Here is a 14,105-nt window from a genome sequence, read left to right on the forward strand (position 1 = left end):
TCGACTCTTTGTGTTGCCATTGTCCGGTATCTATGCGGGGTCGGCGCGGTTATTCTTGGGAAGCGGCCTTGTTGATCTGACTGGTGGCCGGATGCCTTTGCTGTCGCCACCTCGTTCTCCCCGCAAAAGGGCATCTGCGTACCCAGCTGCCTGCACGAGGTGCTACCCACGTTAGAAAGTGAACGAATGTTCCTTACATAGCGTTAACTTGGGTACCATCCTGGCATTCACCCAGTCGGATGTGGAAAACCGCCTAAAAACTATATCCAGTCTGGTCAGAAAGCCGACCCCCTTCGTTAATCCTCCAGGCTGATTGGAACTGGGGCCAATGCGCACTCCATCCTGGAAGCGGTCACAGCTATTTGGGCAGGCAACGGTTGAGGTGAATAAAACTTACAAAACGCTTTGGGTAAAATCCGGCTGGAAGATCACGCCTCGATAATATTGTAGGAATGGAATCTCAATGGGCCATTCTCCACGCTGCAGTTTTCAACGTTCTCCCAACAACCTCAGAAGGTTGGTGCGTCGGTTCGTAGTGTTTTTGTTTTGCATGTTTGTATTCCAGTTGCTATGGGCTTATTTCACGATTAGCAGCTTTTTTTTTGTAGTTCACTTTTGGTATTAGAATTTACATACTGTCATTTTTTGTAATTTGGAGATAGTGACTGGAGCTGTGGGCGCTACGGAATATAAAGTGGAGTGGAGAAATCGGAACATATCCGACATATTCTTCTGTTTGAGTCCAACAGAAGGGTGAGGGCAGGGGAGGCGGCCAGAAACATTTGCGCCGTGTCTGCGGATGGCGATACCGGACAGAGCACGGCAATAAAATGGTTGTCTCGCTCCAAGGAGGATCGTTTCGACATTAGTGACACTCCATATCCAGGAAGATCTTCGGGGTTTGATGAAAATAGTTTAAACGCATTAATCCAAATGATCAGCGCCATTGCACTCGAGAACTGGTTGTTTTGACTTTCCTGACTGCTAAACCAGTCATTCGGACAATTGTATTGTTTTAGATTTCTTTGCACGTTTTCATAGTCATTTAGTCTTGGTTTCTTTGCGCTTCCTATGTACTGCATTCCAAAACGACTTCTATTGCCGTATTCCTGTCCTTTCCTGAACAGTTTTGTAGTTTCTTCTTTCGTCGCTCATTAGAAATAATTCTTGTATTTCATGCCTTTATACATAAAGAGCCATGATTACGTCTGTCGACTTTATTTTAGGCACGGAAAGTCTCCAGAGACACCACCCATAGATCAAGTAACAGTTTAGTGTTGTATTTACTAGCGTGGTCCTACTATTTGCGATATTTGCAAATAGTAATTCTTTTTGGTTCAAGTTAGTATCGAAAACCTTGGATTACTGATTTGTTATGTCACCTTGACAGGATCTTTTTCCTGGTAATGCGCTATATGTTACTATCCCGTTTTTCTTTTTAGCTACAGATTATTTTTTCGTTTAATAATGTTCATTAACGTTTGTGGAGTAGAAATTTTCTCAAGTGTACAGTTAGTTTGGTTCCTGAAATACTCGACGTAAACCTGTGAAGGTGAATAGTTGATGTTTTGAAAAAGTGTAAATACATGGAAAAGAACTACTTTGTTTAAATTTCAGCCTTGCTGGAAACTTAATTCAGTATTAAAAGCAACTGAACAGAGCAGAAATACTGACAAGTGATTATTTTTCATTGCAGTCTAAGGTCCGACTTTATGAACACCTGCAGCATTGGTTTGTAAAAGTGTTTATATTATTGTACCTCTACTTCAAAGTGTTTTCATTTTATGACTAGGCAGAAGTGTTCAGTTCTGACCTGTAGTACTGTCTCAACTTTTAGCATAGCGCCGGCCGGGGTGGCTGAGCGGTTCTGGGCGCTTCAGTCTGGAACCGCGCGACCGCTACGGTAATAGGTTCGAATCCTGCCTCGGGCATGGATGTGAGCGATGTCCTTAGGTTAGTTAGGCTTAAGTAGTTCTAAGTTCTAGGGGACTGATGACCTCAGATGTTAAGTCCCATAGTGCTCAGAGCCATTTGAATCTTTTTAGCATAGCGGGCCGGAAACTGTTCAGTCATTATAACATTACATGTACTTATAAAGTGCAACAATCATTTTAATAGCATTTGTTTGTTGAGCGACTACCACTGTTCAAACTGTAACTGATTCAAGGACCTCTTCTTTTATTGTCCTCTATTTGATACAAAGAAATGCTGCCAAAGAAACCGTATAGTAACCATTTCAGTTAAGATAACAGTTAATAGATCTTTGCTACATCAGTGTATCAGTTAAAGCTCCTCATGTGCATATTTGTTGTGCTAATCCATTGGTAAATGATTTTGATCAGTGAACATTAGGTTTTTCACTTTAAACAGAGATGGTAAGAGATAGTGAGAGTCGTTTGGCTGCCAAAATACTTTGAGATTCATATCTGTTATTCAGGACAAACCTCCGTTCGAAGGCTTGCTACATTGTGCTACTGTTTCGTGTCCTGTTTGCGATACAGTAAAGTCACATACAGCAGTTAATGATCAGTGAATCACTTGGTTGCACTTTGCCTGGTTAGGTTGGAGACCTTCCTTTTCATTTACGTAGTTAGAGATTACTACAGTATTAACCTACCATAACACTGGTTCGATTCCTGCTATTTCAGCTACTGGGCTCTAACAAAATGTGATTTTTCGTTTAGCAACAAATAGCCTGATACCTTTTTAGTTGCGCTCGATCACGGTCAAAACTAAATTCATTCTGTAGAAGTAACGGTAATGAGCTCTTATGATATGAGAGGGAATGCTGTACTTCTGTTTATGCATAAGACTAGCGTCAGTGACCGACAGTGTTACGCACTTGGGCAGACATTCCTTTGCCACTGTGGAGCGTGACCCGCTGCAGACACAGCCGCCCCGTCCTGGCCCCCGGCTGACAGCTGGGCCGTAGGGGGCGTGGGGGTCGTGGGGGGGGCGTGGGGGGGTGTGGGAAGCGTGGGGAGCGTGGGGGGCATGGGTGGCGTTGGGGTCGAGGGGTGTGTAGGGGCGTGGGGGGCGTGAGTGGCGTGGGGGGCGTGGGGGGCTTGGGGGGCGTGGTGGCGTGGGGGTGTGGGGGGCGTTGGGGACGCCGCCCCTGGGACCGACCCCCATTCTAATGCCTTCCTCCCGGATTTTGCCCCGACACCGAAATTAACGAAACTGGCTAAAGAGTCCAGAAACTTACCTGGGTGAGCCCATTCGTGTTCTGAACAAGAAATAAACTTTCTTTTAGGACCTTATAATTGAAATGCCCCCAAAGAATGCCCACACAGCGTCTATCCTGTCTAGCTCCCTTCTCCATCCGTACTGAATTAACTTCATCTTATTTTGAAGTAGCACTGAATTACTGCCAACGTGCTATTCAATTTCGTGTCGTTCGTACATCTTTGTGATATGCTTCTCACTTTCTTACCACTGTCCAAGATCTTCCTCAGCTTTTATGGTTCCGACGTACAATACTAAGATACGTCTCTACCATGTTATGGTGAGTGTGAGAGCATGCATGATACACTCAAGCCATTTTGGTATTGTTCTGACGACATTATCAGCACATATCTTCCAGTAGGACAACACTCTGTTACTGCGCCATTAAGCTCCTCTCCTCCTCTCCTTTTACAGTGGCGCACTGGAACAGCTTCAGTTATGGTATGGTGGCGAACTGAATTGTAAAATAAACAGTGAGTGCCGAGTGGGTGGTTATGGCAGACTCGTGGCTGCAGGGAACGCGTTCCCCGTTGTGCAGCCGACCTGTCGTAAGGGCGGGATTTCTTTGAAACGGGCATCGCCTCACTCGTCACTACAGCACTGCTTCCTGCGGCGCTCGCGCAGAAACTTTGCGTCTGCTGGACAGGGTAACCGTGCTGAGCTGCCACAGCAGTGTCCGGGGGTCGTCCAACGTGGTCTGCCACCTCGTGTACAGCACGACAGATGTGGGACCTCAGGGTGGAGGCAGAGTGTCGTTACTCACCACGAGTGTTACACAGCTCCATCCCTCCATGAGGAGCGCGGCTTGGTTATCAGCAGCATACTGGACGTTACCCATTTTGTCGTTCATGTTTAGGGGAGTTATGACATAATCGTTTTCGTTTGTTGAGGATAAACTGAAATGTGGAGGAGGAACCGAACCCTGTCTTCTATTGCCTCTGCAACTCTGTAATTACGTTACGCACCAGCAAGACCACGTGCATCACACACTGCCCCATACAGCCCCACTACCGCTGACGTACCTCACCTCAGCTCACCTGGCCATCACACACAGGGGCACACTGCTATGTCACGTTGTGTCAAACTGCAGCCCAAGATACCCCCACCTGTTCCGTAATGAAGCAATAAGACGTGCTAGATAATTCACTTGGAAAGTGCCTGGCAGAGGGTTCATAGAACCACATTCACACTAATCCTCTATTACTCCATTCTCGCACAGAGCGCCGACAAAAACTATCACTTATCTCTCTCCGTGCGATCTCTGATTTCCCTTATTTTATTGTGATGATCGTTTCTCCCTAAGTAGGTGTGCGTCAACAGAATATTTTCGTATTTGGCGTAGACAGTTGGCGTATGAAATTTCGTGAGAAAGTCTCGCCGCAACCAGAAACGCCCTTTGTTTTAATGTCGCCCACTCCAAATCCTGTATCATACGCACGACACTCTTTGCCCTTTCTCTCGTCAATACAAAACGTGCTTCTCTGCTTTGAACTTTCTCTACGTCCTCCGTTAATCCTACCTGGTAACGGTCCCACACTGTGCACCAGTACTCCAAAAGAGGACGCACAACCGTAGTGTGGGCAGTCTCTTTAGTAGATCTGTTGCATCTTCCAAGTATTCTGCCAATAAAACACACTCTTTGGTGTGCCTTCCCCGCAACGTTTTTTGTGTGTTCGCAATTGTAAGTCTTACGTATTTAGTTAAATTTACGGGCTTCACATCTTACACTGAAGTCCGTGCTACATTTCGAGCTTCTGCAAAAGATCGCCAAACTTGCCAATTTTGCGTTCGTTTAAATTTGGCCTGGTTTTTTCGTTGTTTCTGCGACAGTCTTCCGAAGTGTTTAGCGTAGATTGGGCGATCCCAGTTCCACCTTTTGTTAATTTATTTGGTACAAATCTCTTAATTTGTGGCTACCCTATTTCTCTGAATTCAAGCCATATCTGATCTACACTTGCAATATTAATTTGGAACAATGGAGATTGTCTCTCAGGAAGACGTCAAGCAGAATAGATATGTTTTCCGTTTATTTTGGGGGATTTCGGAGCTACGATATTCAGTGTCGCAATGACAACCTTCTGTTACCTAATCCCTGTATCGGTTTTTATGCTCATTAATAGCTCTGGATTATTTGTTGCTAAGAGGCCAACTGTGTCTGCACAACTGTTTACCATTAGAATTGGCGTATGAGCTAATTGTTCGAAATGATTTTAAGAGAACGCGTTTAGCACAATATCGGCTGATGCTCTGTGTTTACCTCCGGATTTAAACATGTACTTTCGTCAACATATCGAGGATAAATTTAAGTCACTACCAACTATAGTCGTGTGAGGCGGGTACGTGTTTTCCAGTAGAACACTGCTCCTTTATTCACTTTCCTCGTTAGGCATCATGAAGTGCCCAGACGTTGCTCAGCTTGCAAGGCATTGACAGCACCCACTTAAGTTTTAACCTAAACGTTACTGCCCTCGGGGAACTGTACAGGGAGTAGAATACACCCACTTCTTCTGAGGCCGCCAGCACTTCATGAACTTGGCGTGTTCTCCCAGGTGGACAACGCCTACTTAGTGTCTGGCCGGGTTACACAGCGCCACACTCTTACGCACGCCCCAGTTCTCCTGTGCAGCGACAAGCATCACCAGTTGGATAGCATATTTTGGCGAAGCGTAAGCTCTGGAAACGTCTAGTGTTTGATGAGGCAACGGTGAACGGCGGAAAATTAATCCTGCTGTTTGTGCAGCGCTTCTCAGAAGTTCAATGGGACATTTTCTTCTGTTCTTCCAGCACGGCAATGCACCTTAATTCATTACTGTGAGACACAGATGCAGAAACCCAGAAGCACTTCAGCGGCATAAACTGCCGACATAGGACATCACGTCGTGGGGAACCGTACACTCTGTTTTTCATTGTTAGCGCCCCCTTGGCAGCCCCTCTCAGAGATCCAAATGCAGAACTAATGTGGAACTATATGTCGAAACAGATATCGGCATGACGCTTTGTCAATTATTCGTTCTTTGTTCGGAGGGCGCCAGTGTCTTACTCATCTCTGCTGACTGTAAAAGCGGTAAGCGGTGCGACATTTGCTGTTTAAAGGCTCGCACTGTTTCCTTGCACACCACTGGACCACCTCTACTGTTCTAGTGCCTCTCGCAAGAGGAGTGTTGGGTGGTGTTTTGTACGCAGCATCTTCGTGTCCCAGAAGACTACCTCCGGAAGATCGCTTCGGAAGTGGCCACACCCTGGGTTCACGTCATCGTCCTGCAGTGTGTTTTGTGTTAAGATATCTGCCATATTTCTGCTGTACGTGAACAAGTAAACAAGAGATAAAATCCATCAGTATGAAGATCCATAGCGATTAACACTTTGATCTCGGGCCTGACATGTTGTCGTTTAGTACTCGAGGTACACGATTAAACTGAAACACAGTTGGGTAATCAGTTAGGCGTGTCATACCTTACGGCGGAGCGGTGTAGTAGCGAGGGTGCTGTTGACGCAGCCACGTTACCGTAGCAGCGTCGATTCATTTATTCTCATTTCGTGTAAACATCCCCTCGACACCAGAGCGGCGGAGAGTCTTCGTCACCGCGAGCTGCTGGATGCTTGTCTGGACACAGCCACAGGGGCAGAGGGCCGCAGCCTAGGTGGACACGTAGTGTGCGTACAGGGAGAAAGAACCACCTGGCACTGAACCACATACACTGTGTTCAGCTGCAACAAAAAGGCGTTCCATCCAGTTTTCTCCGATAACGTTCATCATTAAAATTCTGCAACTAGCATCACTCCATAAACTCCAAAATATGACCGACTAATTGTTTGCATCTTACTTTACAACTGAGTCTTGACATGGGATACCATTTAAAGCACACAAAAAATAGTGAAATCATGTTAATGCTGGAATACATGGAAAATACTCAGGCCAGTGGCACGGTAAGGTCAGTAAGCCCCTGGACACAGTAGTTTGGTTTCTGCAGCTCTCAGAAGATGGCGTCAGCACTAAATGTGAAGGCCGTGTCATGCAGACGACAGTACACTCACGTCACGGGGTGGCAGTCTCACTTCAAGAGTGGCCTCCACGTTCTTCGTGGATGTCACGCTCTCGACAGCGAACTTCTGGAAGCGGTTTAGGTCACTTCATGAAGCTGGCGGCATGTTGACCAAACCGATTCCCGTCAAACCAGTAAGGGGACACTCCTCATTGCTGTGTAGGCCGTGCTCTCCGAAAAAACTTTATTTGACGCCGAGTAGCATTATTTGCTAAGCCACCTTCAAATGTCATAAGTGTCGCGGCTAAAATTATTCTATGGACATAAACAGTCTTAGAAATAAACGTCGAAAACACAATTTATTCTTTGGGCTAATGAAATCTTCTATTAATAAAGATGGCGACGCTTTCGTCTCAAGTTTACATAAATGCTTATATTTCCAGACATATACTACGACAATTTTTACTGCGGATTTATGTAGACAAAATAGCTGTTTCTGTGGCGGGAGCATTTGGTACTGTTCCTGGTGTCTTTCATGCAATTGTCAAAAATGGTTCAAATGGCTCTGAGCACTATGGGACTTGACATCTGAGGTCATCAGTCCCCTAGAACTGAGAACTACTTAAACCTAACTAACCTAAGGACATCACACACATCCTTGTCCGAGGCAAGATTCGAACTTGCGACCGTAGCGGTAACGCGGTTCCCGACTGAAGCGCCTGGAACCGCTCGGCCAGAATGCAACTGTCAAATCTTCTAGCGGAGCGTCAGTTTGTCGTTGTGGCCGTACAGCTTGTAAGAGGTCCGAGCAGATGTAATTTCGATGTATTGCTCACGCGCTGCCTGCGATATGCAAGGTATAAGAGAATCGCTGACCAGAGAGCAGTGTTGACTGAGTAGGAACTGTGTAGCTGTAAGTTGTTGCTAGTGGCTAGTCTACAGTCTGCTCTGGTCTGGTGTAGTGTATCGTGTTGGCTGGGCCGGTCACGGTGCAGCGATGCCGGAGCCTGAGTATTATTGTAGAAGGTAAAAAGCAGCCTCGCGCGTATCTAGTAATGTTATCTGAACTCCCATGTAAATGTTTTAAAAAATGTCCTAATAATAATCTTTCTCATATAAAGTAAGTTTTAACAAGCATTCAGTTCAATTTAAAGAATTTACTAATTTTCCAATCCATGATCATTCCGATTGTTGCAAAAGGAAAATCAGTTGCTTCCTTTCATAAATGACAAATCTATCGTCCAGCATTGCACAGGGCTGTGCTATAAAAATTTTATTGTAAGAGCAGATATATATGCGTTATCCGGCGACTTCATTGAGGTAAGAATTTTTCTCTTCTTATTCAGAATGATCTTTCAGGGCCATGACGCAGCACTGCTGACGTCCAAAATTTACCAGGTTAAATTCACAGACAATTATTGAAAAGTTATAAGTGAGCGACAATTTAATTGAGAGGTTTAGGAATTTTTTTGTTTTGAGCTTACACTAAAATGGTAACGAAGTTTTGTGGGGAGGTAAAATTGGCAATGAATTTTGTAGGGAGGTTACAAACGTGAAAGAATGGAATTTTGTGGGGAGGTTACAAGCTCACACAGTTCGTAGTTTCTCTCCTAATGCTTACACTCGTACGGTACTGGTCAGATGACATGTGGCCACTGCAGACTATCGACAAAACGCGAGCGTCATGTTTGGCCAGCCCTACTGTCCAGTCTCCAACTCCCTCTCAGCAGACGTCAGCCACCTGCCACCTGCCACCAGAGTACCCGTGGTACAGCAGCACAGCTGTGCGGCAGTCTGTCGCCGCAGTCCTCCGTTTGTCCATTCAGCACGTGGTCAAACCGCCTGCTCTGGTTCGCAGTTTTTAATTCCTCCTACATCTGCTCCCTCCACCTGTTACGTCGCACACTTGAATCTGTCAAAGTTTTTTTCGATGGCTGAGAAAGGACAGCCTGTTGTGTATGTGTGTTTAGTGACGTATGACTTGTCACAGAGAGCTCCTTGAAGCTTGTCGTGCATGTTTTAAAAGGTTCTCCCAGGCTCTGGAACGTACTCAGCATCGAATTTTAATATTACTGCCATTTAAAAAAGAATGTAATATTAAATTTATTGCTTTTACTGGTGGCAAGCTTCTAAAATGATAAAATGGTGCATAGAAAATTTTTACTTGTGGATAACGGAATTATACATTCCACCAACCAGCATCAGGCCGACGAGAACGTAGGCCGACGGCATTGTTTAGAGGCCAGTGATCGATCTAAAAACTAGGCAGTTTGCGTAATTACGCTGCTCGGATACTAATAGGAAAGACTGGTAAAATAGATCTCAGGGACGCTGAAATAAAAATTTTCGGAAGTAGTTGCCGACTGAACACAGATTTCTAAAATGTGGCATAATAATTTGATATGTCGAATTAATTATAAATGAAAGTACAGTCTTAATTAAAACATGGCTTTTGAAATTAAATTAGCGTAATTATTTGCCAAACGCTACAGAGCGACACTTACATTTTCGAAACAGCCATCGAAAACAAATGAGAGAGACAGAGAGAGAGAGAGAGAGAGAGAGAGAGAGAGAGAGAGAGGCGGGGCTCACAGATCCTGCTTTTATGTTCAAATCTGTGTGAAATCTTATGGGACTTAATTGCTAAGGTCATCTGTCCCTAAGCTTACACACTACTTAACCTAAATGATCCTAAGGACGAACACACACACCCATGCCCCGGGGGAGGAGTCGAACCTCCGCCGGGACCAGCCCCACAGTCCACGACTGCAGCGCCTGAGACCGCTCGGCTAGTCCCACGCGGCCGAGCTTTTATGTAATCCAAAAACCAATTACGGCGAGTGCCTTCAACTTGCTTTACAGTTTCGATAGATAAACATTTCTCTGGAACTTTGTCTACCAGAACAGCAAAAGAAATACATTCCTTACATTAAATCGTGACCTTTTTTTTTTACTTTACACATTTACTTACACAGAAAAAATAAATTCTTAGTGTATTTTAGCCTTAATTAAAAAATTGGGGCATAGTCTATTAAATATTCCAAAAAGCAACATTTCAGAAAGCTTAACGTCAACTCTGGTATACCCGTCATTTATTAAAGTTGTTGCTTCTGTAAGATATTCGATCGAAAGGCCACCTTAACCATACATGACTTACGAATATCAGCAGTTTTTCTGCGATATGTTTTTTCCGAATCCCGGAATCGTAAGCAGGTTAACTTCGCGACACGAATGACGCTCCCCTCCCCTCCCTTCTCTGCCTTCACTGCACGCCGCCCGCAGTGAGGAGTGCCTCCCGCAGCCACTGCCTCTCGCCGCCCTCCAGGTTACACGCGCCCCCATCTTCCTGTGCCCGTCGCTCACGGCTATACTGTCATCCCAGCACTAAAGGCACTAAAAATTGTCTCCCTGTGGCAGAATTCCTTAGGCTTCACTACGTTCACTACAGTTGTCGCTGTTCTCCACATACTGAGGCCCGGCCACTATCTTGCTCTCCAGTGTTTAGACGACACAGCCAGCGACATTACTAATCTCGTCCTGGACTGGAAATTCTCTCTCCAGTGCGACGCGCCGCATTACTTAACGACATTATGTTGTCATCGGCCGCATGTAATAACAACGTATTTTCGTTCACATAACTAATTTATTCATTAGGCTGAATCTAAGTGCAAATAACTTTCCTCCATCCCATAAACTCACATCTGTATAACCCTCAATATATTGGACCACATGGACAATCCCCTCATTTAAATTTGTAATCAGCTATTACAAGCAATTCATTAAAATTTATAACTACCTCTAGCACCTCGGCAAATCTGGTGGTTTCACACAAGTTCGAGAAAGTTTACTTTTTTAATTTCATTCCTTTCTGTGTGAAGCAAGTATTACGTCCCACGGTAGGGCTTCAGTTATGTTCATGAGTATTATTTCATAGCATCCACTGTTATAAAACCTTCTCAGGGTCGGAAAGTAAAACTTGTACGTCGCTAACGTGAGATCAAGAAATACCGTACTGTTATTGCCACACAATCATCGCAATGCAATCTCACTTAGTGGTGCACAGACGGTTATACGGTAATGTAGTCTTCTTTACTGCGTGGCGCACTGCAGTTACCACAATATTAGCTCTGCATTGCTCCATAATGACCTACAGACCACATTCAGATCTTTCTTTTTCTCTTGTTGGTCATCACATCCTGGGCTGGAAGGACCCGGGTGATTCCCCGCAAGCCTGGGATATGGATAGGTGCGATACTATAGGATAATAATAACATGAGCAAAATATTAACTTTCAGTGGTTTATATGTATTATTAGGTAAATTTAGTTCAAACTACTTGTGTCAACTCAAAAGCTAGCCAATGAAAAATAATTTCTATAAAAGAGCAGAAGTTTCACCTCAGCTGTCAACAACTCGATCCTGAAAGATTCGATTCCCATTATCCTTGATTAGATCTAATTCTGTGTTTCAAATAATCAACGAATCCAACACTTCTTGCCCCAGTAAAGACCTAAATCTTGTCTTAAAGCGCTTCGGTCCACTGAAAATCGACTTTCAGAAGTCACTAGCGTCAACGAAATTGTCAGTATTACACAGTAAAGCAACGTACAGGTTGGGCAACGTACCGCTGTGCTGTGTCATACTGTGACAAAAGTTTACATGCTCGTCGTACACAACTTCGCCAGGCGTCAGAACCTCTTCGGGAAAAACAAATGACGTCCTTTGCAGTTTGGTCCAAGCCATTTTCGATTGGCGTTTTGTTCCTCTGAGAATATGAACCATTCACGGTTTGTTGCATGGGCGGAACGTGTTGACCCCAAAGAGTTTCAGACGGTTCGTTAAAACTTTTGGCGAAATATTGTAATTATTTTCACAGAAAGTCTCGATCGACATTTGCAGCTGATGTGGGAGACTTCAATGCAGCATTAGGAATCCCATTTTTGTTGATTTCATTGAAGTTTTCCGGGTCCAAGAACGCGAAATCCTTCACTAAATGTTCGCAGCAATTGAATTTTGCATCTGATTTAACTAAATCTGCGTCAATAGTGACTCTGTAGACGGAGACGGAATAGAATATCTTTGGGTCCGCAGACAGTAATGCCACTTTGTCCTGGCATAACTCACCATGGTTTTTGATTTTTTAAGATATTCTTCGTAATGGCAGCGTGTGCCGTTTGTCGGTATCAATATTTTTGACTTGCATTAATCCTTGAACTTGGGATCTAAACAGTGTTGGAGCTCTGGAAACGACGTCAAAATTACCTAATTGGCTTCTTTAAACTTATCTCCAACATTTGATAAGACCCCGACCTTTACGATAGTCTACTGTTGCGGTTTGAGGATACTGGCTTATCGGGGTTCGTATGTGAAAAATTTTCTTGAATGTAAAGGTTGTTAGGATGGTTTCCGATTGCAAAAATGAATCCATCAATGCCAACGCTTGAAACGAAATCTTTAACTCGTACTCCATTCCATTTTTTTATCAATGCGACGTGTCGAGTTTTCGCCATTATAGTGGTCAAGGCTCTGTATTGAGCCCACAATCCCGTTTTCCGATGCTCTGTAATCGTCTCAGTTTGTGCTGAACAGCTGTTAATTGCAAAATTTTGTCCACCGATACAGATGTACGCTTAAATAATTCGTGTATAAATACACTGGTAGACTCCAGGGACCCAAACACACTCTTTGCTTTTGCGCGGCTAGGAGTCACGCCTCCCAGCACTAAATTTAAGACATGCACCCAACAAGGCGCGAAAATTAATTCTGGTACTTCTCCCTTCAGTGCCGCTGGAGACCAGCATACTTGCCGCCATGTTTCCAGGGCCCTCAAAAGATACGCTAATTAGATTTGGCAAATGTAAGCCTAACTGGGCTAATTCGTAAGTTACAAGAACTTGATGAGCTTCTGCTATCGATTTCCGAACAGGAACCACACTGACCGGCCGTTCTTGCGCGACTGAATTATTAACACAGCGCACGCAGGTTACAGACTAATCAACAACGCCAACGTCTTGGCAAGAACCCGCATTGAAGCTGAAAGATTTCGCTGTCTGGATTTCCTTCACGATCTATTCTTTAACTTGAAGTGGATATATATTTATTAATTTGTTTATAATGAGTTTTGACCAAATAGTAATAAGGCTATCTCTACCGTTACCTTTTGCTGACTTTTTTTTTTTTTAACTTTCAATAACTGCGTCCAGTATGTGGCCTTTTGCCACTGGATCTTAGTTCAATAACACGACGACTACATTTAGAATGTCACAAAGAAATTGCAGATATTGTCTGCGAGTGGGCATTGATGAACATCAATGTGGAATATTGTAAATTTGTGCCTGACCGAGATTCGAACCCAAGTCTCCCGCTTGCCAGGACATATCGTCCATAAGAACAGACACCATATGTACGCAGTTAAGGAGAAAACGGCCAGTGATCATTTCGAATGCACACCCGGCTCGAAATCCGCAAAATGTGTAGCTCCTCTCAATTTCCGTCAGTTGTAGGTGACATTTTTTAATCTGCCTTTATTGTTTTTTTAGTAATTGAAATAAACATTTAGGTTCAATATTATTTAAACACAAAGTGATCTCTAAGAGTAGCAAGTAAAGGAATAAAAGAATGTTGTGCTGTAGATTGTTTCGGTCTGAGTAGTCTACTACACGACATTGTTAGCTCTCTTTTGTTTCTCGCTTGCTGATTGCTGCTTTTGTTGCTAATTTACGGTTACTGATTTGATTTCTGCCGTTTTCACTGAATGTGCAGTTAAAGTTTTATTTATTTGTGCTGTGTAAAGAACGTATTAAAAATACAACGAAGTTTATTTTAAACAGTGTACGTCTTTTAACCAGAGATATCCCTGCGCCAAGTCGGCGATAATTACATCCTACGAAGTAATTAC

Source organism: Schistocerca cancellata, chromosome 11, assembly GCF_023864275.1.
Source record: "Schistocerca cancellata isolate TAMUIC-IGC-003103 chromosome 11, iqSchCanc2.1, whole genome shotgun sequence".
NCBI classification, from domain to species: domain Eukaryota; kingdom Metazoa; phylum Arthropoda; class Insecta; order Orthoptera; family Acrididae; genus Schistocerca; species Schistocerca cancellata.